Source organism: Aedes albopictus, chromosome 3, assembly GCF_035046485.1.
Source record: "Aedes albopictus strain Foshan chromosome 3, AalbF5, whole genome shotgun sequence".
NCBI lineage: Eukaryota > Metazoa > Arthropoda > Insecta > Diptera > Culicidae > Aedes > Aedes albopictus.
Genome location: NC_085138.1, coordinates 408,263,441 through 408,290,751, shown reverse-complemented (window position 1 = coordinate 408,290,751; position 27,311 = coordinate 408,263,441). Strand labels below are relative to the sequence as shown.

The window sequence follows — 27,311 nt, the reverse complement described above, 5'->3', positions numbered from 1 at the left end:
GTCAACTATGGAAAGCAATAATGGAGCCCGAGGTGTTTATCCCTCTGGGAATCGAGGTATCATATGACCTTCGACGGCTATTTGAAATCACCCACTTGAAAAAAGTGTTCTCTAACTTTGATAGAGTTATTGAGTAATTGAAATTAAGACTTAATTGACATTCTAGAACATCCTCCTGAACACTGTTATGCGTAAATAAGGTCAGGGCTTAAAAGAGGAAATCTAGTTCACGAGAACTCGTCTTGCTTCTGGGCATTTGAAATGGAGCGAATACGGTTTACAGGAAGTTCCCAGAGAGCCCAAAAAGGGACTTCCAAGGGACTTTAGAGGCGTTGTTTCAGGGGAGTCTTTTAAGGAGTTATAAGGAGTTTCGAGGGGCTTTAGGGCAATTGAGGGGGTCTCAAAAGCCAATAAAGGGCGTTGCAAGAGGTTTCAGGCATTTGAAGGCATGTCAGAGGCATTTCAGATAGATTCGGGAACGTTTTCTAGATGTTTTTAAGAATGTTTGATAGTATTTCAGGGGCAGCTCAAGGGGGTTTCAGGGCCATTTCAAATTGATTATGACGATTTCAAGGGCGTTTGAAAAGGATCATGGCGGGTTCAGTGACCTTTCAAGAGCTTTTGTGGAGGGGCCTCTGAAAATTCTCTAAAACTCTCTGCAATGTCTTCGGAAAACCCCTCTCAGACCCCCGAAAACACCGTTAAAACCTGTTCTGAAAATCAATGTCCTCACATTCTCACACGTGCATACAAACATACATTTATTTGTTCAACATCACATTTAAGACAAGACATTTGAACAATATTACGCCAAAATACTCGGATTGTGGCTGCCGCTCTCCATCCTCGGTCGCGCCCGACGCTCGCCAAGTCACGCTCCACCTGGTCCGCCCATCGTGCTCTCTGCGCTCCAAGCCTTCTTGTGTTAACCGGATCAGTTGCAAACACCAGCTTTGCAGGGTTGTTGTCCGGCATTCTTGCAACGTGCCCTGCCCACCGTATCCTTCCGACTTTGGCCACCTTCTGGATGCTGGGTTCGCCGTAAAGTGCAGCGAGCTCGTGGTTCATCCTTCTCCGCCATACACCGTTCTCCTGCACACCGCCGAAGATCGTTCTTAGCACGCGTCGCTCGAAAACTCCGAGTGCTTGCAGGTCCTCCTCGAGCATGGTCCATGTCTCGTGCCCGTAGAGGATCACCGGTCTTATTAGCGTTTTGTACATGGTGCATTTGGTGCGTGGGTGAATCTTTTTCGACCGCAGTTTCTTCTGGAGCCCGTAGTAGGCTCGACTTCCGCTGATGATGCGCCTCCGAATTTTACGGCTCACGTTGTTGTCAGCCGTCAGTAAGGATCTGAGGTAGACGAATTCCTCCACCACCTCGAAAGTATCTCCATCTATCGTAACATTACTACCCAGACGGATCCGGTCGTGTTCGGTTCCGCCTACCAGCATGTACTTTGTTTTTGAGGCATTCACCACCAGTCCGACCTTTGCTGCTTCGCATTTCAGGCGGGTGTGCAGCTCTGTCACCGTTCCAAATGTTCTGGCGATAATGGCCATGTCGTCCGCAAAGCACACAAATTAACCGGATTTTGTGAAAATCGTTCCCCGGCTGTTGAGCCCGGCTCGTCGCATCACACTTTCCAGCGCGATGTTGAAGAGTAGACATGAGAGTCCGTCACCTTGTCGCAGTCCCCGGCGAGATACGAATGAACTGGATAGTTCACCCGAAACCCTTACGCAGTTTTGCACACCGTCCATCGTTGCTTTAATCAGTCTAGTCAGCTTCCCAGGAAAGCCGTTTTCTTCCATGATTCTCCATAGCTCTGCGCGGTCGATACTGTCGTATGCCGCTTTGAAGTCGATGAACAGGTGATGCGTTGGGACCTGGTATTCACGGCATTTCTGGATGATTTGCCGTACGGTAAAGATCTGGTCCGTTGTCGACCGCCCGTCGATGAAACCGGCTTGATAACTTCCCACGAACTCATTTGTTTTAGGTGACAGACGACGGAAGATGATCTGGGATAGCACTTTGTAGGCAGCATTCAAAATAGTGATCGCCCTGAAGTTCTCTCATTCCAAATGGTCGCCTTTCTTGTGAATGGGGCAGATTACCCCTTCCTTCCACTCCTCCGGTAGCTGTTCGGTTTCCCAGATTCTGACTATCAGCCGATGCAGACAGTGGCCAACTTTTCTGGGCCCACCTTGATGAGTTCAGCTGCGATACCAACCTTAACAGCTGCTTTGTTGGTTTTGAGCTGGTGAATGGCATTCTTAACTTCCCTCAGCGTGGGAGTTGGTTCATTTCCGTCCTCCGCTGCACTGGCGTCGTCGTTCCTTCCGTTGCCGTGGGCTCCCGTGCCTACGTTCTCCACGCCGTTCAGGTGCTGATCGAAGTGCTGCTTCCACCTTTCAGTTAGGTTCAAGCTATCGCCGCGACCAGACGTCTGATATATAAGCTCCGTATCGGTTTTTTCTCTTCTCGTTTGTACACGCACTCCGGTGTGTGAAACGGTACTTGCGTCAACTGACGACCGGATTCGTTTTTTGCTACGTAAAGCAAACTGAAACAACCATGGCATCCGTACGATCGCGTGAAAACACGTTCAGGATCGATCTAACGAACTTTTCTAAGCGTCCTACGTTTGAAGAAATCCACAAGTTTGTCCATGAGACACTTGGACTAACCGTGGATCATGTTGTGCGTTTGCAAATGAACCATGCACAAAATTGTGTTCAAATCAAGTGTCGTGATCTGCAAACTGCTCAGGATGTCGTCGAGAAACATCACGAAAAACATGAACTCGAGGTGAACAAGTGTAAGGTGAAGGTGCGTCTCGTCATGGAAGACGGAGGCGTCGAGGTCAAGCTACACGACCTGTCCGAAAACATTCGGAACGAAGAAATTGTGGCCTTCTTGAAGCAGTACGGTGAAGTGATTGCGATCAAAGATCAGGTGTGGGGCAACAACTATCCTCTGAAGGGGATACCGACGGGTGTGCGTGTCGTGAAGATGGTTTTACGTCGCCACATCAAATCGTTCGTTACTATTCAGTCGGAACAGACTCTCGTGACCTACCGTAATCAGCCTCACACGTGTCGCCACTGTACGAACCCCTCTCACCCGGGTTCGACATGTGTGGAAAACAAAAAACTGTTGGCGCAAAAATCGGATCTGAACGATCGGCTCAAGGCTGCAGCAAAGTCTACCAGCAACACGCCGGTAAATTTCGCAAGCGTTGTGAACAATAGTGGCTCGTCTCTGATGCCATACTTCGTCGCTCTGAACGGATTGGCTTCCACATCCCCAAGCACCATCAGCGTTGCTAGCGAGACCAATCATGCAGATAGCTCACCGTCTGCCTCCAACCAAACCGGCGGCGGCGCACTTGCTTCCACTTCCACAGTAAGCGTGTGCGAATCTACAGAATTGCCAAAACACGCAGAACAAAGGATCGAAAATACTGAACAGCGAAGCACCTACTGTAGGCGGCATTGGTGCAAGACAACCAACGTCAGATCAATCCACCCATCAGGTGACAGTAACAACGAATGAATCATCATCAACGGATTCAGTGAGCCTTTTCAAAATCCCATCCAACCCTCCCAAAACACTCAACTTCACAATGGAGATTTCCGACAGTGACAGCTGTGAATCGCAAGATAGTGGCTCGTTCCAAAAAGTCAAGCGTAGGGGACGTCCAAAGAAGCAAAAACTTGACTCTGTTCTACCCTAAATGATTCGTAACCGATCCCAATACTAACCAGTTAACCCCGAGTAGACCGCGGTGTATGTCGGTCCCCCAAAGCTAACCAGTGATATCTGAACAAAAAGTGAAATGAACAATCTACCTAGCAGTTACAATATCGGAAGTTTAAACATGTGTGCCATATCCAGTGCGAATAAAATCCAATCGATGTGCTCATTTTTTCGATTGATGGACTATGACATTGTTTTGCTACAAGAAGTTGAGAATGCGCGATTGTCCATTCCAGGGTTTACTGTGATTACAAACGTCGATGATGCTAAAAGAGGAACTGCTATTGCTTTAAAAGCACATATTCCGTTTTGTAATGTCCAACGTAGTCTTGATAGTCGTATTATATGTGTGAAGATTGGGAATAGTGTCACTATATGTAATGTGTATGCTCCCTCCGGTACTCAGAATGCCTCTTTGAGAGAGGAATTCTTCAGACAAATTCTCCCTTTTTATCTCCAGAGTGCTTCTACTGATCTTGTTCTTGGAGGAGATTTCAATTGTATTGTGTCATTGAAAGACTCAACTGGTTCAAGTAATCAAAACAAATCTCTTAAAAACTTGATTGATTCGTTGAAAATGTGCGATACATAGGAATGTCTCCACAAGAATCAAAGTGAGTTTAGCTTTGTTCGTCCAAATTGTGCTTCGCGTATTGACAGAATATATGTTTCCCCGTCTCTTGTCCCGGCTCTACGTACGTCTGAATATTTTGTCACGTCGTTCTCTGATCACAAAGCTTATAAAATAAGGTGCTGCCTGCCAAATCTAGGGAGATCATATGGACGTGGGTTTTGGTCCCTTCGCACTCATGTGATGACTGACGAGAATCTGGAAGAGTTTGAATTGAAGTGGAATCGTTGGTTGAGAGAACGCCGACACTTTGATAGTTGGATGTCGTGGTGGGTGGATTTTGTAAAACCAAAGATTATTAGTTTCTTTAAATGGAAAACAAACATAGCTTTCCGAGAGTTTCATACAGCCAATGAACTATTGTACCGAAGATTGCGTGAAGCATACGATAATCTTTATGGCAATCCACAGGGAATAGTTGAAGTAAATAAAATAAAGAGTAAGATGTTGAACCTACAAAGTAGACATTCAAAAGCTTTTGAAAGGATGAATGAAACATTAGTTGCAGGAGAAAAAGTATCCTCGTTTCAACTGGGTGATCGAGTACGAAAGAAAAACAACAGCGCAATAAAATCAATCAAATATGAGAATAACCGACTCGATAACTCTGCTGAAATTGAGAGACATGTCTGTCAGTATTTTCAAACGCTCTATGAAAATGAGAACTTACCTGCAAACACTCAATTTTCATGCAGTAGATCGATTCCTCCTAATTGTCCATCGAATCTTGAAGCAATGGATGAGATAACAACTCAAGAAATTTACTTTGCTATCAAATCTAGTGCGTCTCGCAAATCCCCTGGAAGTGATAGCCTTCCAAAGGAGTTTTATATAAAAACATTTGAAATTATCCACCGTCAACTCAACCTCATCATAAATGAAGCACTTCAAGGCAATATACAAAAGAAATTTGTTGACGGCGTCATTGTCCTGTGTAGGAAAAAAGGCAACGATGAAACTATCAAAGGTTTCAGACCAATTTCCTTGCTTAATTTTGATTACAAAATACTTGCACGTATACTCAAGCAAAGAATGGAAAAGATTATGACATCTAACAACATTCTTAACTCTAGCCAAAAGTGTTCAAATTCTAAAAGGAACATTTTTGAGGCCGTTTGTGTTATAAAAGATCGAATTGCAGAGATAAAGTGTAAGAAAAAGACAGGAAGGCTAATTTCTTTTGATCTTGACCATGCTTTTGACCGTGTGAATGTGAAATTTTTGTTGAATGTGATGCGTAACATGTGTTTTCACCCAGGTTTTGTGTCTATCGTTGAGAAAATTATGTCCATGTCCAATTCTCGAATACTGATAAACGGAAATCTCAGTCCTGAAATTCCTATCCAAAGATCTGTCCGACAAGGTGATCCATTAAGTATGCACCTGTTTGTCCTTTACCTCCATCCCCTCCTCGAAAAGCTCACTTCCATATGTAATAATGTACTAGAACTCGTTGTGGCTTATGCTGACGACATTTCCATAATTGTGGTGGATGATGCAAAGTTGGATCCCATAAAGAAGGCGTTTGTGGAATTTGGACTATGCTCTGGAGCTGTGCTGAATTTGGCTAAAACATCATCAATACTCATCGGAGTGCAACGGAGAACACAAGCGGTGGAATGGCTCAAAAACGAAGAAAGCGTGAAAATTCTGGGAGTCGTCTACTTCAATTCCTTGAAGCGCACAATTGATTTCAACTGGGCCGATGTTATTAGGAAAACGTCCCAGCTAATGTGGCTTTTCCAACAACGGAGTCTAAGTATCCATCAAAAAGTGATACTAGTGAACACGTATGTTACATCTCGACTGTGGTTTATGGCTTCTGTGCTTAGCATCCCAAACTCTTCAGTTGCAAAAATAACCTCACGAATTGGAAACTTCATTTGGGCACGTTATCCTTGCCGGATACCCATTGAACAATTGGCTCTACCCGTTTCTAAAGGGGGCCTAAATCTTCACCTGCCGTCACAGAAATGCAAGGCACTGTTGCTCAACCGTTTTCTACGATGTCTGGAGTACACCCCATTCGCTTCATCTTTCTTGGACCAATTCAAAAATCCTCCAAATGTCAGTGGAATCCCAGCTTTATATCCTTGCTTGAAGCTGATTGCAAGAGAACTACCGTATCTGCCAGAAAACATAACCAGGAATCCATCGTCTCCAGCGGTACTGGATACATTTCGCAACACAATGCAAACTCCAAAAGTTGTTGCAGAAAATCCTAATGTGCAGTGGTCCAGGATTTGACGAAACGTTCGAAGCAGGGCATTGACATCAGCCGAGAAATCCTCCTACTATCTTATCGTCAACGGAAAAATCCCACACGCAGCTTTGTTTTATCGACAGAACAGGGTAGACACTCCCATGTGCATCCATTGCACAACTGTAGAGGAGGATCTTGAACATAAGTTCTCAACGTGTGTCCGTGTACGTCATCTTTGGAACTATCTTCGTCCGAAACTGGAAGCAGTCTTGAACAGAAGAGTAAACTACAAAATGTTGTCATTTCCAGAGTTGAAGAATACTGATCCCATTTCAAGAAACAAGGCTCTAAAAATGTTTATTGTATATGTAAACTTCGTTTTAGATGTCAAAAGTAGTTTTACAGTAGGAGCTCTTGACTTTGTTTTAAGTTGTTGTTGTCCTTAGATTAAAATTAACTAAATAAATGTGTTTATAAAAAAAAAATCACCTCACGTCCGTCCGTCAAGAGGCCTCCGTCTTTATCCCTGCACATTTCGGCTCGCGGCATGAAGCCGTTGCGGGATGCGTTGAGCTTCTGATAGAACTTCCGTGTTTCTTGGGAACGGCACAGTAGTTCCATTTCTTCACACTCCGCTTCTTCCAGGCGGCGCTTTTTCTCCCGAAAGAGGCGGGTCTGCTGTTTCTGCTTCTGTTTCTAACGTTCCACGTTCTGTCGAGTCCCCTGCTGCATCATTACCGCCCGCACTGCGTTCATCTTCTCCATAACCGTTCTGCACTCTTCGTCGAACCATTCGTTCCGTCGATTCCGTTCCACGTACCCAATGGTGCTCTCGGCTGCGTCGTTGATGGCTGCTTTCACTGTACTCCTGCGGTCCTCCAGAGGGACCTCTTCGTGCTCGCCCTCGTCTGAAAACGCGGCCTCGAGATTCTGTGCGTATGCTGAGGTGACATCCGGTTGTTTCAGTCGCTGTAGGATCTAGGTTGTACCGTGGCGGTCGCTGGTACCGTACATTGTTGATGACGGAGAGTTTTGGGTTCAGTTTGATCATCACCAGATAGTGGTCGGAGTCAATGTTGGCACCACGATAGGTCCTGACGTCGATAATGTCGGAGAAGTGCCGTCCGTCAATCAGAACGCGGTCGATTTGAGATTCCGTCTGCTGTGGTGATTTACAGGTGTAACGATAAGGGAGGCTGTGTTGGAAAAAGGTGCTACGTATGGCCATATTTTTGGAGGCGGCGAAATCAATGAGTCGTAGGCCGTTTTTGTTCGTCTGCTGGTGGGCGCTAAACCTACCAATCGTCGGTCTGAATTCCTCCTCCAGGCCTACCTGAGGGTTCAAATCTCCTCTGATGATCTTGACGTCGTGGCTTGGGCAGCGTTCGTACTCGCGTTCGTGCTGTGCGTAAAATGCGTCCTTGTCGTCATCAGTGCCGGAGTGTGGGCTGTGGGCGTTTATTATGCTGAAGTTGCAGAATCGGCCCTTGATCCTCAATCTGCACATGCTTTCGTCGATCAGCCACCAACCGATCACGCGCCTGTGCATATCACCTATCACGATGAAAGCTGTTCCCAGCTCGCGTGTGTTGCCGCAGCTCTGGCAGATGGTATGATTACTTCTAAACGTTGGCACCATGGATCCTGTCCAACACACCTCCTGAAGCGCTACGATGCTGAACCCGCGGTCCTTCCGTAGATCGGCGAGTATGCGGGTGCTCCCAATGAAGTTGAGAGATCGGCAGTTCCACGTACCGAGTTTCCAATCGCAAGTCCTTTTTGTTCGCTGGGGTCGTTGCCGTTGGTCTCGGTTCGTATTATTCTGTTGCTGATTTTCCGTTACAATGGTTTTTTACGGCTAGCTCGTAGGGCCTGACACTAGAGGTGTGCGCCGATTTGAAATCTGTCGGCGGCGGCGTTTTGCACTTTTTTGGCCGGCGGCGGCGGCGTGATCGGCGTGACGCCGAATGAATTTTCGGTGGCGGCGGCGGTGGCGGCGGCGGCGTGAAACGGCGTGGTCATAATTTTTAAATTTTTGTTAATTCCGTTAATCAATGTAAGTGTTTTATTTTTTAGTAACTCATCATTTTGAAGATCCAATGACATGTTTATAGTTACGGTTTAGTTTTTTTATTTTCACATGTTTTTTGAAAATTTATTGAAATAATTGTTATGGTGAACAGCTCCCCAACAAATTATCCAGAATGACCTTCTAAAGGAATTCCCGGAAGAAACTCTAGAGGAATTCCTGGTGGAATGTCTAGAGGAATTTCTGAATAAACTCTTTAAGGAATTCCCGTAGGAACTCGTAGAGGCGTTCCTCTAGGTACACCTAGAGGAATTCCCGGATGAACTTCTAAACGAATTTCCAAAAGAGCATCTAAAAGAATTCCCTGATAAACTCTTAGAGGAACGTTTGGGGAAACTCCTCGAAGAATTCCGGAAACAAATCTTAGAAGAACTCTTAGAGAAATTGCTGGAGGGACGCTTAGAAGAATTTCCGGAGGAGTTCTTAGGGGAATTACCGGTGGAACTCATATAAGAATTCTCGGAGGAAATTCCGGGCATTCCGTGTGCAACTCCCAGAAATAATGTTAGAGCAACTAGTAAAGTAATTGCCAGATGAATTTTTGGAGGAACTCGTAGAGAAATTGTCGAAGAAATTCGAAAAGGAATTCAAGGAGGAACTAGTAGAGAAATTACCAGAGATGTTTGGATGAACTCTTAATGGTTTTCCCGGAAGAATTTCTGGAGGAATTCCCAGCCGGATTTCTAGAGCAACTCCCAATGAAACTCCTAGAAGAATTCCCAAGAAATTCGTGCAGAAATTCCCGGAAGAACTTGTAGAGATTCTCGGATGAACTCAGATACTTCTAGAGAAATTCCTCGGAGAACTCCTAGAGGAACGTTCGGGGAAATTCTTAAATGGCTTGTGCAAGTTCTAAAAAAAACTTATATAGCAACTCGTAGTGAAATTTCCTGGGGAACTTCTTCCCGGTGAAACTCGTTAAGGTGTTTCCGAAGATATTCGAACTCCCGGAAGCACTTCTAGACGAATTCCCGGAAGACCATTTAGAGAAAGTCACGGTGAAACACTTAGTGTAATTCTCGGAAAAAAATGGTGAGGAATCCCCGAAGGAACTCGGAAGGGAAGTAATTCCCGGAAGAATTCCTAGAGGAAACCCTAGAAAAATTCCCACAGGAGCTTTTAGAGGAATGTTCGGAGAAACTTGTGGAAGAATTTCCGGGGAACCCTTAAAAAAAACTCCTGGAAGAATTCCAGGAGGAACTGCTACAAAACTTGCCGGAAGAACTCCCAGAAGAATTCGCGGAAGAACTCCTAGAGGAATTACAAGAAAACTTCTGGTATTTCCAGTGCAATTTCTATGAACTCTTAAAGGAATTCCCGTAGAAATTCGTTAAGGAATTCCCGGATGAACTCGTTGAAGAACTCGTGGAGGAATTCCCGGAGGTGCTCCTAGAGGAATTGTGTGTGTATTTGGTTTTGAAGAGGGACTTAAACCTAGTGGTCATTCGGCCCTCTGTCCTATAGGAATTGTCGGATGATCTCCTAAAGGAATTCCCAGGAAAAACTTCTAGACTTCTAGATGAATTCCTGGAGGATCTCCTAAAAGAATACCTGGAGCAACTCTTAGAGGAGATTCTAGAGGAAGTACTACATAAAATCTCAGTGAAACTTCTGTAGCAATGTCCAAAGAAACTCCTAGAGGATGTCTCGGAGGAAACCCTCGGATTTCCCAAAGGACCTTCTAGAGTTCCCGGAGGAACTCTTAGCGGAATACTTGGCGAAACTGCTGGAAGAATCCTCTAAAGTGTTGCTGGAGAAATTCATCTCTTCTGGAGATCAACACGACATAAATTTTTTTTTTTTGTCAGAATCACCTGTATTTTCTTCAACCTTCGGAATCCCAAGATTTTTTTTTAGCCATCAGTTATCTTCAGGAACCCCCGGTATCTTTGTAAACTCGTTTTAATTCGAAGGACAAACTCTTTCACTTTTTTAGAACTGTTATAAATTTTACTTAAGAAAAATGGACCACCACTGAAAACGACCTTACAAATGCTATGTATGCAGATGATACCTTTGCTTGAAATATTGTAAGGAAATAAATCAAGAAATAATTTAATTTATCAATGCGTTTTTGAGATCGGCGTAGAAAATTGGAGTTCGGCGGCGTAAGCGGCGGCGCGCCAAAAAATAACACAAGCTTACAAAATAAAACGAAAGTCGTGAACTTCTGTCAACGACCAAAATTTTTGAAGCACAATTAAGTGCTGATTTCGAAATTTAAAGTAGAACAGTTTTTGAGTTTTAGCTCAATATCGAGTTTTGCAACTATTCAAAATATGTAATTTACTAAAATCCAAATATATTGCGTTTTGCTCAACCAATTTTAAATCTTTTTCCATAAATTAAAAGCTGAATAATATTCGATCATCTGAATGCAGGTTTTGCGTCAGATTGATGAAATTCAAGATATTCGCGAGTTTTAGGGACGATTTTCTTAAATTTTAGCAAAATTCCCAAAAATTTTTGATGAAATGTATTTTTTTTCAATAAGATAAAAACAACTTAAAAATTCTTTCTGGACGTTTATTTGACATATCATATGTAGGTGAGTTACAGTAAAAATTTCAGCTCAATCGGAGCATTGATTACGGAGAATGAGATGTTTGAAGTGAGCGACTTTGCTTAAAAATAGAACAAAAATCGATTTCAAATCATCAACCTTGTATGGAAAGTCGAAAAAATGTCCGCTCTACTGTAATTTTTTTCTTTCACGTTTTTGAACTCAGGGCATGATTCTACACCAAAAATGATCATCAGCTTACCGAGTTCAAAAATGTTGTAAACTAGTGTAATCGGCGGCGGCGACGTGAACCGAAAATCGGCGGCGCAGCGGCGCACACCTCTACCTGACACCAACTCCCTACTTTCCGGAGGACCATAGTGCACAGTTGAGCTTAGAGTCCGTCCCTGGCACTCGGACGTTGATCAGCCGCCCCTAACATGGGGATCAGACGCTGTTGTGAGCCACTCCTCCTGGAGAACAGACGCCAATGTTTGCAGAAGCTAACCCTTCCTTCCCTGATCTTTCCTAAGGTTTCTCGCAACCCAGCTGTTGCGGCGCCACCAGGGCCGGATCTGAAGGGGGGCAGAGTCCCGGGCCCCCACAAAAATCATTTTTGGTTAAAGTATTATCCAAAACCAAATAAAAACTGTATTGCTCATCGCATTTGTACCTCCGAGGGGCCTCCACAACCGCTTGGACCCCGGGCCCCCACAATCCTTAATCCGGGCCTGGGTGCCACGCGGAAGTAGGGATAGGAATCTCTGGGCAAAACTCAATGGAATCTGTATTGCGCGAACTCAGTCTTTACCGTTCCAAAAAAAAAAACAATTGCTCAAATTGATGTACGAAGGGTTAGCAGGAACTAAAATAAGCATCTAAAACATCAAAAGTAAGTTTTTTTTTAATATGATCAGAAAAAAGGAATCAGCAACACTGCCACAACCGATCACACGCAGCAATAAATCCACTCCGAAATGCCCCGTTTTTTTGGCGCGATAAGACCCGGCGGCGGATGCAACAATGCATTGACCCCGTTTTTTCGGCAGCATCGCAATCGTCTAAATAAGTCATGCTGCTCGTCAAAATGATGATGCCTTCCATTATCATTGCCAAATGGCCGATCCGTAACTCTCGAACTCTGTGCAGCGAGCGCACAAGCGTGGAATTATTCTGTGCAAGACAAGAGTTAAACTGCCGCCGCTACTCGGGGCCCGGGAGGGCGATAAGCCAAGGGAACAGACAAAGCTAGCTATTTGCTTTGCCAAAGTATAATTACTAGACTGGGTCAACAAAGTCGATTTTTTGGAACAACGCTTTTTCGATTCGTTTTAGCATTCAAAGCATCTGTGCAAAATTTGGGAGCGATTGGTCGCTTCCCCGTATTCCGCATTGCGATTCAAATTTGTATGGAATTTAGTATGGGAAAACGTGCTTTTTTGCATTTTTCTCATAAATTGAAATTTTTCGTCTAAAACAGTCTAATCAATGACGGTAAAGTATAGCCTAGGATATGCCGAAAAACTTTGCCGAAGACCACAAAGTGATCCGGCACTTGTGAAAAAAGTTATAACGTACACATTGCCCAGTGGTGCTTAACATTTAACATGTAAAGGAATAACATCAATAATAAAATCTCAATTTTTGGCCTAAGTTACCAGGCGAATAACTTTTTTCACAAGCGTCGTATCACTTTGCGGTCTTCGGCAAAGTTTTTCGGCATATCCTAGGCTATACTTTAAAGTCATTAGTTACATGGTATTAGACAAAATAATTCAAGTTATGAGTAAAATGCAAAAAAAGGACGTTTTCCCATACTAACTTCCATACAAATTTCAATCGCAATGCGGAATACGGGGAAGCGACCAATCGCTCCCAAATTTTGCACAGTTGTTTTGGGCGCTAATATAGATTGAAGAAGCTTTGTTCCGGGTTGATACGATCAAATTTAAAGTTTCTCCATACAACGTTGACCCACTCTAATAATTACCTCTCGAAGTGCAGTTGCCAAATGCTGGTGTCGTACGCGGTGATAAGCGGACGGCTTGTGGCTTGTTTTGAATCACCTCGAAAATTACAGTGTATCAAACAATTGTCCGTACAGTAATTTTTTGGTCAAAATAATTTTTCATTCAAATGATTATAACTTTTTTATACGTCAATCAAAAACTCTGAAACTTTGATCAATCATAAACCATATTTTGAAGCTCCATTGGTAAAATTTTGAGCGAGATCGAATAAGTTTTCTGAAAGTTATAGAACTTTTAGTAAAACTTATAAGATTTTTGAACACATTTTTAAAACATTATACCTTAATATGTACTCGATGAAACTTTTTCAATCTTTTTTGTGTTACAGCTTATACCTGAGGCTTTCATATGCAGCTTCGTTTGAGGTTTTATATTCACTACAAAAAATATGAAAAATCTGTATATGTTCAGAGTATTATTTGAAAATTTATCACATTTTGATCAATAAAAGTGCCAAGTGTTTTCAACACTTTTAAACTCTCTTAATGTAATATTTTTATACAGGACCTACTAAACTACACATGAATAGTAGGTCCTATGCATTTTTCGTTCAGTTAATGCATTTTTATTGGTGGAAAACGTTTGGCAGATTCTATGTACAAAATATGGTAATTTTTTAAATATCGTCAACTACATAAGCACATTTTTTATATTTTTTGTAGTGAATATAAAATCTCAAACGTAGCTGCATATGAAAGCGTTAGGTTTAAGCTGTAACACAAAAATAAAATGAGAAAATTTCATCGAGTACATATTGAGATATAATGTTTTAAAAATATGTTCAAAAATATTATAAATTTTACTAAAAGTTCTATTACTTTCAGAATACTTATTCGATCTCGCTCAAAATTTTACCAATGGAGCATTAATATATGATTTATGATTGGTCAAAATTTCAGCGTTTTTGATTGGCGTATAAAAAAGTTATAAACATTTAAATGAAAAATTATTTTGACAAAAAATTTGCTGTACGGACAATTGTTTGATACACTGTAATAAAAATTGATTGCCTGTTTTTGGACTGATCACCGTGCAATACAGGAAAAAGTGTAACCCGTGCTGAATGGAAGCCTCATCTGAGAAGGGGTGCACACAACAGCACGTCGTCGGACCCGTGCCAATTATCACCACATTATCAATACGACATTAACGGACAAATGTACTGGTTCTATCCTTTCCCATCACGCTCACGGGAAATTACTTTCCGATAAATCAATTCGATCGGTTTGCAGAAACCCACACGGAATTGGTTGCAGTTTGATTCGCACGCGGCGCATTGAATTGTTACATTTTTTTTTGCAAACGTTTCTTTCACAAAAAGGGGTCGTTCAATGCGCAACCCCATCTATTTTCGAAAAAATGAGAAAAGAAACTCTCGAAAATCGACAGATCCAAGTGTAATCCTTCCCGTCGAAGCAGGCTTTGTGTTATACAGCATACAAAGTACGGACATAAAAAACGAGGAATGACAGCTCTTTGAATTGAGAGTGACGCAACAGAATGGTAAATAAACCGAAAGGGATGTGCGTGTGCGCTGGGACAACATCGAAGCCCGCACGAGCCAAACAATAAAAAAATTGAAAGTGGTTACAGTTTTTTGAAAAAAAAAATTCTTTATTTTTGTGATCAAAAGGGGGAAAAGAGTTACTGCGTTTCTCCCTTTTAGATGTACTCTCATGGAGTACGTGATGAAAAAAGATACCGTTCGATCCGTTTGTCGAAATCGTTAAAGGGGCAATTTGTTCTAGGCACATGCGCAAACATCATTGTCATCTTCATCATCATTATTTTTTATTTTATTTTTTTTTTTTTGGAAAAAAAAATCAAACTAAAAATGGGACAAAATTTGTATTTGTTGACTAGCAATGGAAATTTGCAATTCAAGCATGAAACCGAGGCACTTGTTATTTAAAATAGATGTTTGAGATAGCATCTACACCTAAGACAAGAAAAGCTACCAAAAATTGAGATAGAGGAACTAGGGGTAAGACGCCCACGTTAAGGAAGAGTCCAATTTTGACCACGAAACACTTCATAATACACAATTTTTTTCACACATATATGAAGCATCAACATGTTTCCTTCCAAATGGAAGAAACCATCAACCAGTTTTATGTTTAACTAGGGTATTGTACTATTTGGGCAAGTGTACCTATTTTGGGCACTTGCCGCTATAACTAAGTCAATTTCGAATCGATTGATTTGAATTTTTGTTCAGGGTTAGATACTGTACGTGCCTAACTCTATACAAACTTTCAAGTCAATCGGTTTGAAATAGACTTATTTATAGCGGTAAGTGCCCAAAATAGGTACACTTGCCCAAATAATACAAGACCCTACTCAAAAATTCAAATTTTTAAAAATGTTTGATTTTCAGCAACTTAGTTTTGATGCGGGGTAAAACGCGCCACTAGCTACAGCTATCGCCAGGATGCCAAACTGTGCCCATATACTTGCGTCACGGGGGTGAATGTTCATCACGAAAAGTGCTGCTCGTTTGATTGGTGAACACTAGCGAACCTGGTGGTGTAAGTCAAGCTTTTGTGTACAGCGAGCATAGGGCGAAAGGCGTAGCACGCTTCAATGATTTTTTATTTCTCCATAGAAATTCATTCCAATCTAGTAGTCCATCGACTATTTTACGTCTTCCACCTCGAAACTTCAAGTTTGTTCTAAGATGCATATCTGTTCTATGCTTGCGTTCATTGTTTATTGTCAAGTTTTATTGTTCGTGAACGATGTACAGCCATTACATAATTATGGAACGCCTGTAATTATGGGTCATTTCCATTTAAATGCATAATGAGCTGATTTATCAACAATTTGAACAAAATGACCTACGGATGTGATTAGTGAACTTATTTATGATGCAAATGTGCTATTATATGGTTTTTACTGGTGTTCTGCACAATTTATACCAAAATTTGGATCTAAATGGCTATTTTAATGTATTAAACTAGGGGTGGGCATTTTACCCCGCACATGCCTCAGAAGTTTGAACCCTTGTAAAAACTTACAAGGGTCAAATTAGATACTTTTTTCGCCTGGAACACAAATAATGGAAATATATTCCTAATCACTTAACCCATGGTTTCTCAAACTGTGGGTCGCGACCCCCCAGGGGGGTCGCCGGCCTTCATCCAGGGGGTCGCGAGGGTCAGTTAAATAATTTACTGTAACAGACAACAAATGAGGTAGTTTCTATGGTGGGTCGCCGAAAGCACGTCAACTGGTAATAGGGGGTCGCGCACCTAAAAAGTTTGGGAACCTATGACTTAACCTAATTTACAGCTCTTTTGTCCACTGGGACACTACGTGAGCAATTTCAATTGACAGCTGCACTTACATTTTTGTTTTGTACAGCGCCTAGATTCTATTCTACTTTATCGAACTGGTTGCCTTTCTGCTGCTTTCACTTTTTCTACTTAGTAGAATGATGAGCACAAGGATGATGATGAATGGCCGTTGTTCCTTTCCAGTCCGATTGGGGATCCATTATGAGTAGCAGTTCGCCGATGTCCAGGTATCCGGGTCCGTTTGAGCCATGGGGCTCAGAAGAGGGTCAGTGTCAGTTGCTCTCGGGGGAAAAGCAACTGACGAAAAATTGCAAGTGCCGGGGCTGGGAATCAAACCCATGACCATCCGCATATGAAGCGAACGTGTAACCAACTACGCCACTGGGGTACATATTTCAATAGTATTAAGTAGATTTCAGGGGCGTTCCAAGGGGCTTTAGGGGCAATTCAAGCAGTGTTGGTAAAATCACACTCACACACACACCTCACAGTTGAGGTGGGGCTAAGGGGGTTTCCAGAATGTTCCCAGAGATCCCAGATAGGGGGTTCCAAGGGGTTTCAGGGGCGTTTTAAGGGGTTGTTTCGGGGGATTTGAGGAGCCTTACAAGGGTGTTCTGTCAAGATTTTTTGGTGTTTTTATGGGATTACGGAGAATTCTGGGGTACATATTTCAATAGTATTAAGTAGATTTCAGGGGCGTTCCAAGGGGCTTTAGGGGAAATTCAAGCAGTGTTGGTAAAATCACACTCAAGTCTCACTCATGAACCACTCTTGCGTGAGCAAACTCGCGCGCGATTCTGAATCATTTTCTCACGCGCGAGATTTTCATGCGAAATCTCGCTCTCGCGAGTCAAGCGCCGAAGGCTCGTTTGCTTGTAAAACGAATCCATATCAATTTTAACGATATTTAATGTTATTAGATGCAAGATGTGGTCTCATTATGTCATACAACCGTTAATACTTTATTGTAAACAAATAGCTTGATTTTTTCGGCGGTGAGTTTGGCGAGTCAAGAATCGCGCGTGAAAAAACTCAACCATGAGTTTTGAGAATTTGAGTTTTTACTAACACTGAATTCAAGGGATCTCAGGAGACTTTAAGGCTCAAGCATTCGTCCTCATTTTTCTAAAAATAAAAAGCAGTTTTCTTGCTGTAAATCAAAACATCGATCATGAAAATATATTCACTGCATTCTGTTCCTCATGTGAAGTACAGTGAATATATTTTCACAGCGAATGCTTTTGTTTTGAACGAAAAAACTGCTTTCAAATATTTGATGATGACGATGATTTCAATGACGAATTGTTCAACGTTAAAGGGCGCTGCATGAGGTTTGAGGGGCGATTTAAGGTATTTCAGAGTCTGCTCTGAAACTTCATGAAATGCCTCAAAAATCCCCCTTTAATCCCCCGGGGACCGCATGTAACGCACTTGAGAGGCTTCGAAACCCCTGAGAACTTCTCCGTAACGCTTCCATAACGCCTCTGAATCCCCCGAAAATGCTCTGAAACGTCTTGAAATGCCTTCAAAATCCCCCGTAGACTCCATGGGACACCATGTAACGCACCTGAGGGGCTCCAAACCCCCCGAAAACTCCTCCGTAACGCTTTCGTAACGCCTCTTAATTCCGCAGAAAATGCTCTGAACTGTCTTGAAATGCCACCAAAATCCCCCTTAAACCCCCTCGGACCCCATGTAACGCACCTGAGAGGCTCCGAACACCCCGAAAACTCTTCTGTAACACTTCCGTAACGCCTCTGAATCACGCCGAAAATGGTCTGAAACATTTTGAAATGACTCCTAAATCCCCCCTAAACCGCCTCGGACCCCATGTAACGCACCTGACTGGCTCCGAACACCCCGAAAACTCCTCCGTAACGCTTCCGTAACGCCTCTGAATCACGCCGAAAATGGTCTGGAACATTTTGAAATGCCTCCAAAATCCCCCTTAAACCCCCTCGGACCTCATGTAACGCACCTGACAGGCTCCGAACACCCCAAAAACTCCTCCGTAACGCTTCCGTAACGCCTCTGAATCACGCCGAAAATGGTCTGCAACATTTTGAAATGACTCCTAAATCCCCCTTAAACCACCTCGGACCCCATGTAACGCACCTGAGAAGCTCCGAACACCCCGAAAACTCTTCCGTAACGCTTAAGTAACGCCCCTGTACCCCACCAAAAATGCTCTGAAACGTCCTGAAATGCCTCCAAAATCCCCGTTAAATACCCTCGGACCCCATGTAACGCATCTGAGAGGGTCCCCGAAACCCGAACCCCGGACCCCGAAAACTCCTCAGTAACGCTTTCGTAACGCCTCTGCATCACGCCGAAAATGATCTGAAACATCTTGAAATGTCTAAAAAATCCTCCTAAACCAAAACCCCTGAAAACGTCTCCGTAACGGCTCTGAAACCAGCCTAAAATGCTCTGAGACGCCTGAAATGACTCCGAAATCCCCTCAAGACCCACTCGGAGCCCATGTAACGCACATGAGACCTTCGGAAACACCCAAAAACGAACCTGTAACCTTCCTTTGCTCTTATCTGTAAACACCCCTCGGTTACCGTTGCAATAGCTCCTGTCATTATTAAATATTCTTATGCACAATATTGTTTCTGAGTAGCTTTCCCTCTTTTTATGCAGGGCATAAAAAAAGGTGCATAAATTAAAAGTGCATAAAAAACATGCATAAAAAGAGGTTTTAGTGTATTAAAAACGTACAGAAAATGTGACAAATCATAATCCATTCGTTGTATTAAGATGCGCTACACGGTTCCACAGGTTCCATACCATTAGCCTCCCATTAGCCTAGTGGTTAAGGCTATGGATCGCCAATCCGGAGACAGCGGGTTCGATTCCCGTTCCGGTCGGGAAAATTTTCTCGACTCCCTGGGCATAGTGTATCATTGTCCTTGCCTCACAATGTAGAAATTCATGCAATGGCAGACAAAGAAAGCCCTTCAATCAATAACTGTGGAAGTGCTCAAAGAACACTAAGTTGAAGCGTGGCAGGTCAAGTCCCAGTGGGGACGTAGAGTTATAAAGAAGAAGAATCACTACACACAAACACTTCTTTTCAACCCCGAGAAGTTGAACCGGGTTGCGTCTAAAAATAACTTTCGCCTCGCTGCTGAGCTTCGCGTCCTATTGTCTACTAGGAATTTCCACTTGCAAACAGCACACTGCCGGATGCGGGCTTTCCAGAGCACAATGGGTCTAGAGTCGTATTTACGAAGAAAAAATTGTTTCTGTCAAGTTCTTTGAGCACTTCCACAGTTATTGATTGAAGGGCTACCTTTGCCTGCCATTGCATGAATTTGTATATTGTGTGGCAAGTACAATGATATACTATGCCCAGGGAGTCGAGAAAATTTTCCCGACCGGAACGGGAATCGAACCCGCCGTCTCCGGATTGGCGATCCATAGCCTTAACCACTAGGCTAACATGAGACCTCTAAAAACAAAATTATTCTCTATACAATTTCAAAATGTTGTACAAAGGTGTAGCAAATTCAAATGATTAGAACTTTTCGAAAAGTTTTCAATAAAATGCAACTTCTTTTCCCTTTGGACATATTTTAGTCGAGTTCAACAGTTCATGAAGACCAATACATTAGTCATAAGCTTTCAAAATTTAATTTAATTCGCTTCGCTTAATCCTAACGTACAGTAATTTGATAAACGGAAGTAAAATAATAGGTATTTTACTAGAAGGGCTCTAATTTCATGTAGAGTTAATCAATCAAGCCCAAATTTGTACCAATTATATCTAACTAGTTGAGGAACAAGTAATCAAAACTTGAATAGTTTTGGTGGACATTTTAAATAGTTACAACTTGCTATAAATGTATTAGGCAATTTATACAACTTAGCACTAGGCGCGCTAGAGGTCCAGCTTATTTTAAACTCTAGTCAATTACAAAGTTAGTGTCTTCGACAATGTTGATTGGTAGGTCAAGGGCTTACAGTTGATGGTCCACTTGTTTCGAAATTTCGCCACTAGGAAGCGCTAGTCACACATTTGAAAAATTATGCAAATGAATGATTTTTTTCGTGAAGTAATCAAAAAGCTGTAATTTTGTTTTCTTTGAACGTATTTAAGTCAAGTTAAAGGTATTTCAAAGAGCTAAGCATTAGTCATAAATGTGCAAAATTTCAATTTATTCGGTTCACTCAAATATCACGCAGAAAAATAAATTGAAAACACAATTAAATTCTAGTTCAAATCAACCGATTTTTCAGTTTACTATAGCGACAAACTGATTTCAAGTTTAAACTGAACTGTTCTATTGTTTGATAACACAAATATTTTCATTTGTCGAAATTTTTGACAGTTTGTTAAAACAAACAGAGATATGGTAATTTCAACATGAAATAATGGATTGATCTAAACGACTGCACTTTTGCCACTAACAAACCCGGAATGTGATTGAGTTGGTGACGGCAGCAACTGCGGCAGCTCGGAAATCTATTTTTAGACCGTCGGTAAGCGGATGGAGAGGAGAACGACTAAAAAAAGACAAAAAAGGCGAAACCGATCAAGTTTTTGTGGATGCTGTCGTGAGTACCTGCGCGTTATCCATCACAGCCAAAGCTGCACTTGGAAGTTGGCGTGATGGATTTTCTACACCTTCTTCGTTGTGGCGATGTTGGGGTAAGCATTTTATAGCTGTGTGAGTGCTTTCGGATCATGTTCATGGTTTTTATTTTGTTGAAACAAATGAAATTTTTGACATTATATGAAATGATGGTAATCGGTTGTTTTTACCGATAAACTCTAAATGAAAACAATTAAATATAACTTTGGAATAAGTAAATTCTCAGTTAGAAAATCAACCATGCGTTTTATTGTTATAAACAAGCGCCATTTTTCTGCGTGGTGAAGCATTTTACTTGAATCGCTCTAACTTCATGTAAAACTATCCAATCGAGCTCAAATTTGTATCATTTATAGCTAATTAGTTGTGCAACTAGCAGATAAAAGTTGAGAATTTTCCCTACACTTTTATAAAAAGTTACAGCTTGCGGAATATTTTCGAAAAAATAAGTAAAAATTGCATGCTTCTACTAATTTGCAACTAGCGCCGTCTACTGGCAGAATATTGAACCAATCAGCTAATCAACTGAAAGGCCCTAATAAACCAAACAACATTGCCGAAGAAACCAACTCTCTAAGTGATCAGAGAAAGGCTAATTCGGATGACCCCCACTTGTAGAGGTGCTTGGTAAGATAAGGAGAAATTCGTTTGTTTACATAAAAAAAAAATCTATTTTTTGTCGTCAAATTTTACTCATTTTTTGCTCTAGAAGTTGCTATTTTCCATTTGCAATGGCTTCTAATATTATCATTCTCGATGCCCATGCCGACAGACACCGGATTGACCAGCTAACAAAAAATCCCGGAAGATCGCTCGCCGGAGGCATAGCAAGAGTTCCTAAAATTAATCACATAAATTGTTCGTAATTACCTACCGGATGTAAGCGCATCTGAAAGAGAATTAAATTTTCTTTCCAAAAAGTACTCGTTTGTTGATGCGGAATTCAATACGGAAAAGTGAAAAAAGGGCAATTTTCCTATGCTGCGCTACACGGTGTCAAAATTTCGATTATTATCGAACTTTCATGTACCTCGGATTTTTCTTCATAGAATGTTAGAATTTCGGCTATAATATATAAATGCAAAATTTGAAAATATTCTATCGGGGAAAATTTGAGTTAGATGAGTTTTTGGGTATTTTCCATACTAAAAATCAATAATTACTATTTTAGCCCAAAAAGCAACCCATACAAAATGTATGGAAAAATTTTCGCCGATGAAATATTTTCTAGTTTTCCGATTATGAATATATAGCCGAAAGACTATTCATTTTCGAAGAAAAATCCGAGGTACATGAATGTTCGATAATAATCGAAATTTTGACACCGTGCGCCATGGAACTTTTTCACGCAGAAAAATAAATTGTAAACACAATTAAATTCTAGTTCAAATCAACCGATTTTTCAGTTTACTATAGCGACAAACTGATTTCTAGTAAAAACTGAACTGTTCTATTGTTTGATAATAAAAATATTTTCATTTGTCGAAATTTTTAACAACTTTGCCAAATACACCAAATATTTAAGTGATCATATTGCTAAGATATACGGTATGAGAATTTCGCAAGTGCTGCGTCTTGCTCTCGGTGATATCTGTCATGCCAGAAACAAACAGACGTAACACCGATGAAATGTTTATACCAAATATCTGATGATCCTAATCAAAGACTGGACTCAAAAAAAAGAAGACACAAAGAATAACGAATAACTTTTGATTGCGTGCACAAAAATAGCTGATTTATTTTACCAGGAATAGTGCATTATGTGTAGCTAATACCGTAAAAATTTCATCAAAATCGGTTAAGTGTTGGTGGAGATATCGTCGAAACAAGAGACTTACTATTTGAGAATCTTGGGCCAAACAAACACTTTAAAAAATATCACATTTTTCAACTAAAACTGTTGAGCCAAAAATACTGATCCGATTTTACACTGTCAAAGTTTCAAAAAAAACGAAACGGTGTCGCCAATACTACAGTCAAAATAATGCACACTAATTTTAAAATGTTAAAAAGTGCCCAAAATTTTAAAACCCCGTTTTTTTGTTTGAATTGGTAAAAAAAAGTACAGATTATAATGAAATTTTCACCACTTATTATGACTTACTTGAAGAACTTACAGTCAAATTTTCAGACGTTTTGATGAGCTAACAACCAAGTTATAGCTTGAGCAATGTTTAAAATGGAAGCCCATAATTTCCAAAATCACATTTTATTGTATCGACTATATTTGCGCCAATACTGAACCGATTTTGATGAAATTTTTAGGACATTAACTACACATAACATGCTTTTCCTGGTTAAAAAATCAGCTATTTTTGTGAACGCAATCAAAAGCTATACATTATTTTGAGTGTCTCATTTTTTTTTCGAGTCCAGTCTTTACTTAGAGAGTTGGTGTCTTCGGCAATATTATTTGGCTGGTCAAGAACTAACAAATGATGGGCCGTTTGATTCAAAATTCCACCACTAGGCAGCACTAGCGAGCAAACAAATCTTATAGTCCATATATCTCAGAACTCTGATCACTTAGAAAATTGATATCTTCGGTGATGTAGTTTAATCTGAAAGAATAAACTTTAATAAGCAGTTTACGCTGGTAAGTGAATCCCCCTATTATCATACATATATTCAATAAAATTAAACAAACAATAGACGGACTTTTGAAGTTTCTATCAGGAAATCAAGATGATTTTATCAACGCTATTTTTTTTTACAATTTTCATCAATATTTGCTACCTACTATGTTTGGAAGTAAAATTCTAGTAAAATGTGATACTGAATGTTATTTACAATAAAACAAAATTTGGAACAGAAAGGTAAATGAAAATGAGGACGAAAACTTATTTTACCAACTTCAAAGGGATGAATAAATAAATAAATTATATTCGATTGGTTCGGCAAGTTTGGGAAACACTAAAATGTTTAAATAGGAAGCAATATTCAACTTCTGAAACTTAAAACAAATTTATTTTTTCTCAATTTTTTTTTTCTTAAAAAATGTCATTATTGTTCACGAGGTTTATACAGGCATATTTGCAAAAAAAACTTTGGAAAAGAAAATGAAAAACCAAGTTGATAAAATATAGAAGATGAGCTTCGATGATATGGTCAAACCAACCCTTCGGCTGGGCTAGAAGACAACTGTAAATGTTATTTGGACGATTTCGTTTACTCCAGCAAACAGATTATTCTAACGCAATCGAATGATGCAACACCCCAACCAGCCATGGCATTTCTTCGAGCTATCGGAACGGCCTTTGCATCACTGACCAACATTCACCACGACCAACAGCCAGGCCTATCGGAAAACAATTATTGACGTCGTCTTTATTGAACACTTATTGATGGGTTCGGGCCCTTCGTCAAACAGCCAGTGCCTCCTTTCGTTGTTGGTTGTTATAAAATTATTGAATAGAGATTGTTCGAAAATTTGGTCATCCACGGAGGCCTCCATTATCAGGTCCGGCCGCCCGAGTTCGTCGTAAACATATTTGCACTTTCCTCCGTAACCGTGAGGCTATCGCTGAAAGTCATTCTTCCGAAATGCAACTCCGCTCTGGAGCGACACGAATGACGATCGATGATAATCCCTCTCTACGGGCAAATAAGTACCCAAGTGAAGGGACTTATCTCGAGATGGCCTGCAGTAGCAGCCGTAGCAGCATCCAACCAGTAGAAGAGGTCTTGCGTGTGCTCCTTTCGGCCCAAAAATAGCTAGGTCGTGTTGTGTTCGTGGTTCAACAAATCAATCTGCAGTTTGGACGATGTATGATGATCGCTTATCATCGCCATGCGCTTCGCGTCCGATGAGAATGCTTGTTTTGGGTGAAGTGCGCACAGTATGCTGCAACTAAGTTTGACGTACGCAGTTGGTGCTGATCCGCGCGCGCCAAATCGAAACCCGCAAAGTGCATTGGCCGACCTTTGATGATCTCGAAAATTTGCAATCGGTTCGCAAAACTCCATCGCGTTCATAAACCTCTTGGAACGGCTTCGCCGGCTGCGGTGCTTATGCAGTTATGAATTGCGTTGCAGTGTTGCCAGAACCTTGTTGGTAATTGTTTCAAAGTCGCACAAGTTTGAGCAACTATAATCTACTAGCTTTTACCTTCATTTTTAAACCTATTATATCATATCCCGAGTTCACGTTGAGCAGCCGAAGATAGCAGTCGTTCTGTTTAACCTCTCTGTGTCTGGAAGTTATTTCTATTTCCCTAGTGAAAGTAGAGCTACGCCTCCCGGCAAGAAACTCTTTAGCGCTACGCCCCGCGGCGTTAAAACCCGTGTTACACGTGTAACGTAACAGTGACTATCGCGTAACTATCGCGTCTCGAAGTGAGCCTGATACCAGGGTACCATACTTCAGAAGTGCGATTCCATTCGCGGTGCGTAATAGTGCGTCCCCATTTGACGGTATAAAGTAGCGAAAAGACTTGAGCTTACAAGTGACGAACCTTGCAGTTCGAAGAAAACAGTGATAAGTTAAGTAGTGAAGTGGAAAACCGTGCGTCTCCACTGATTCAGTGAAAACACCGATTGAACCAAGCTAGTATCCATCCTTAACTCCCTCTCCCACCGCACCCGGGGTAGGCAGCAGGTGACTGCTGCCACTACACGCGGTTAACATTAGCGTCTAGGGTGACCAGCCATATGATCAGTGTGCACTGAGATAGCACAGCGGCATATGGCCTCCACAAGTGGGGGAGACCCAGGTGGGTCAAACGGTAGAACGTTTCCCGCGTATCTCGACCCAAGAAATGAGTTCGGAGCTATCACCACTCTGCTCATGACAGGAAAAGATGGAGTAAGCCTACCAACCGAGCCTTTCATAATCGGAAAGAGTATTGAAGACCTTGTTGGACCAATCGAGTCAGCTAAAAGCGAAGCCCAGTGTAGTCGCTACGTGCTACGTACGAGAAAACCGCTTCAGGTGGAAAAACTGCTGAAGATGTCCAAACTCTGTGATGGTACGGAAATAGAAATCAAGCTTCACCCAACCCTTAATTCGAGTCGTTGTGTGATAATATCTCTTGATCTGATGAAGAAAAGCGAGGAGCACATCGTAGAACAGCTACATCCCCAAGGAGTTACTGCGGCACGACGAATCCTTAAGACGAACAAGGAACCAACCCGAGCAATAATCCTAACCTTCAACCGCCCGATTTTCCCCGAAACAGTCAAAGTTGGATTACTACGAGTAGAAACACGACCCTACTACCCGAACCCTCTGTTATGCTTCCAATGCTTCCAATACGGTCACGGGAGAACAAACTGTCCAAACCCGAAATTGTGTCACGTTTGCTCTAAAAATCACGAAGATATGCAAGCATGCAATGACGAACCGTTTTGCTGCAACTGTAAAGGACCACATCGACCAACAAGTCGGCAATGCGAGGTGTACAAATCGGAAGCTGACGTAATTCGCACCAGAATTGATTTCAACCTCTCATACGATGATGCACGAAAAAGGGTGGAAGCTGGCAACGGAAGCTACGCACAGGTAGCAGCCCAACCCAGGCTCGACCAAGCAAGATTCAATGCGCTGGCAAACCAAATGAAAGAGAAGCAGAATCAAATCGAAAGATTAGAGAAGGAACTTACAAAGAAGGAATCGATTGAGGACCAACTCAGTAAGATCATCGAGCAGAACAATCGCAAAGAAGAAACAATCAACGAATTGTTAGGACGGATTCGAGAAAGAGATGAAACGAATTCAAAGCTGGAGACTCAAGTTGAAAACCTGAAAAAACTGTTCGATAATGATCGAAGACGATCGGAATCGTTGCACAGCGAACCCGGAACAGAAGAAAGCCGAAGAAAATCGAAAAGAGCTACCAATCAACAACAACAACATCAACAAACCAGGATGTCACCACCACCCAAAAAGGCAACTACTAGTAGAAGAAGTCCGATTCAAACGAGGAGAATGACGAGCGAAAGTTCATCACAGGTTGTGGTTTCATCAGACTCTGAAATAGGGAACGATGGACGATTTCGCAACCACAATCCTGGATCACCACGACGACAATAACACGGCTAACCTTTCTCGCAATTTCACGACCAAGCAGACCTCGCACCAAAGCAATGTTCTAGACCGGTTTGAGGAGTGGGAAAGTGCAGTACCACCCTCACTTCTAAGAGAAGCGCAGCTGACTGGGGAAACTATCCAGGACGCACTACCCCAACCTGTTGACG

General features: G+C 41.8%; 1 protein-coding gene across 1 annotated transcript in view; it reads left to right on the top strand.

The window, feature by feature from the left end:
- Window positions 1-27,311, top strand: part of LOC134291990 (uncharacterized) — a 272,183-nt gene that overhangs the window by 224,229 nt on the left and 20,643 nt on the right. The window lies entirely within an intron of this gene.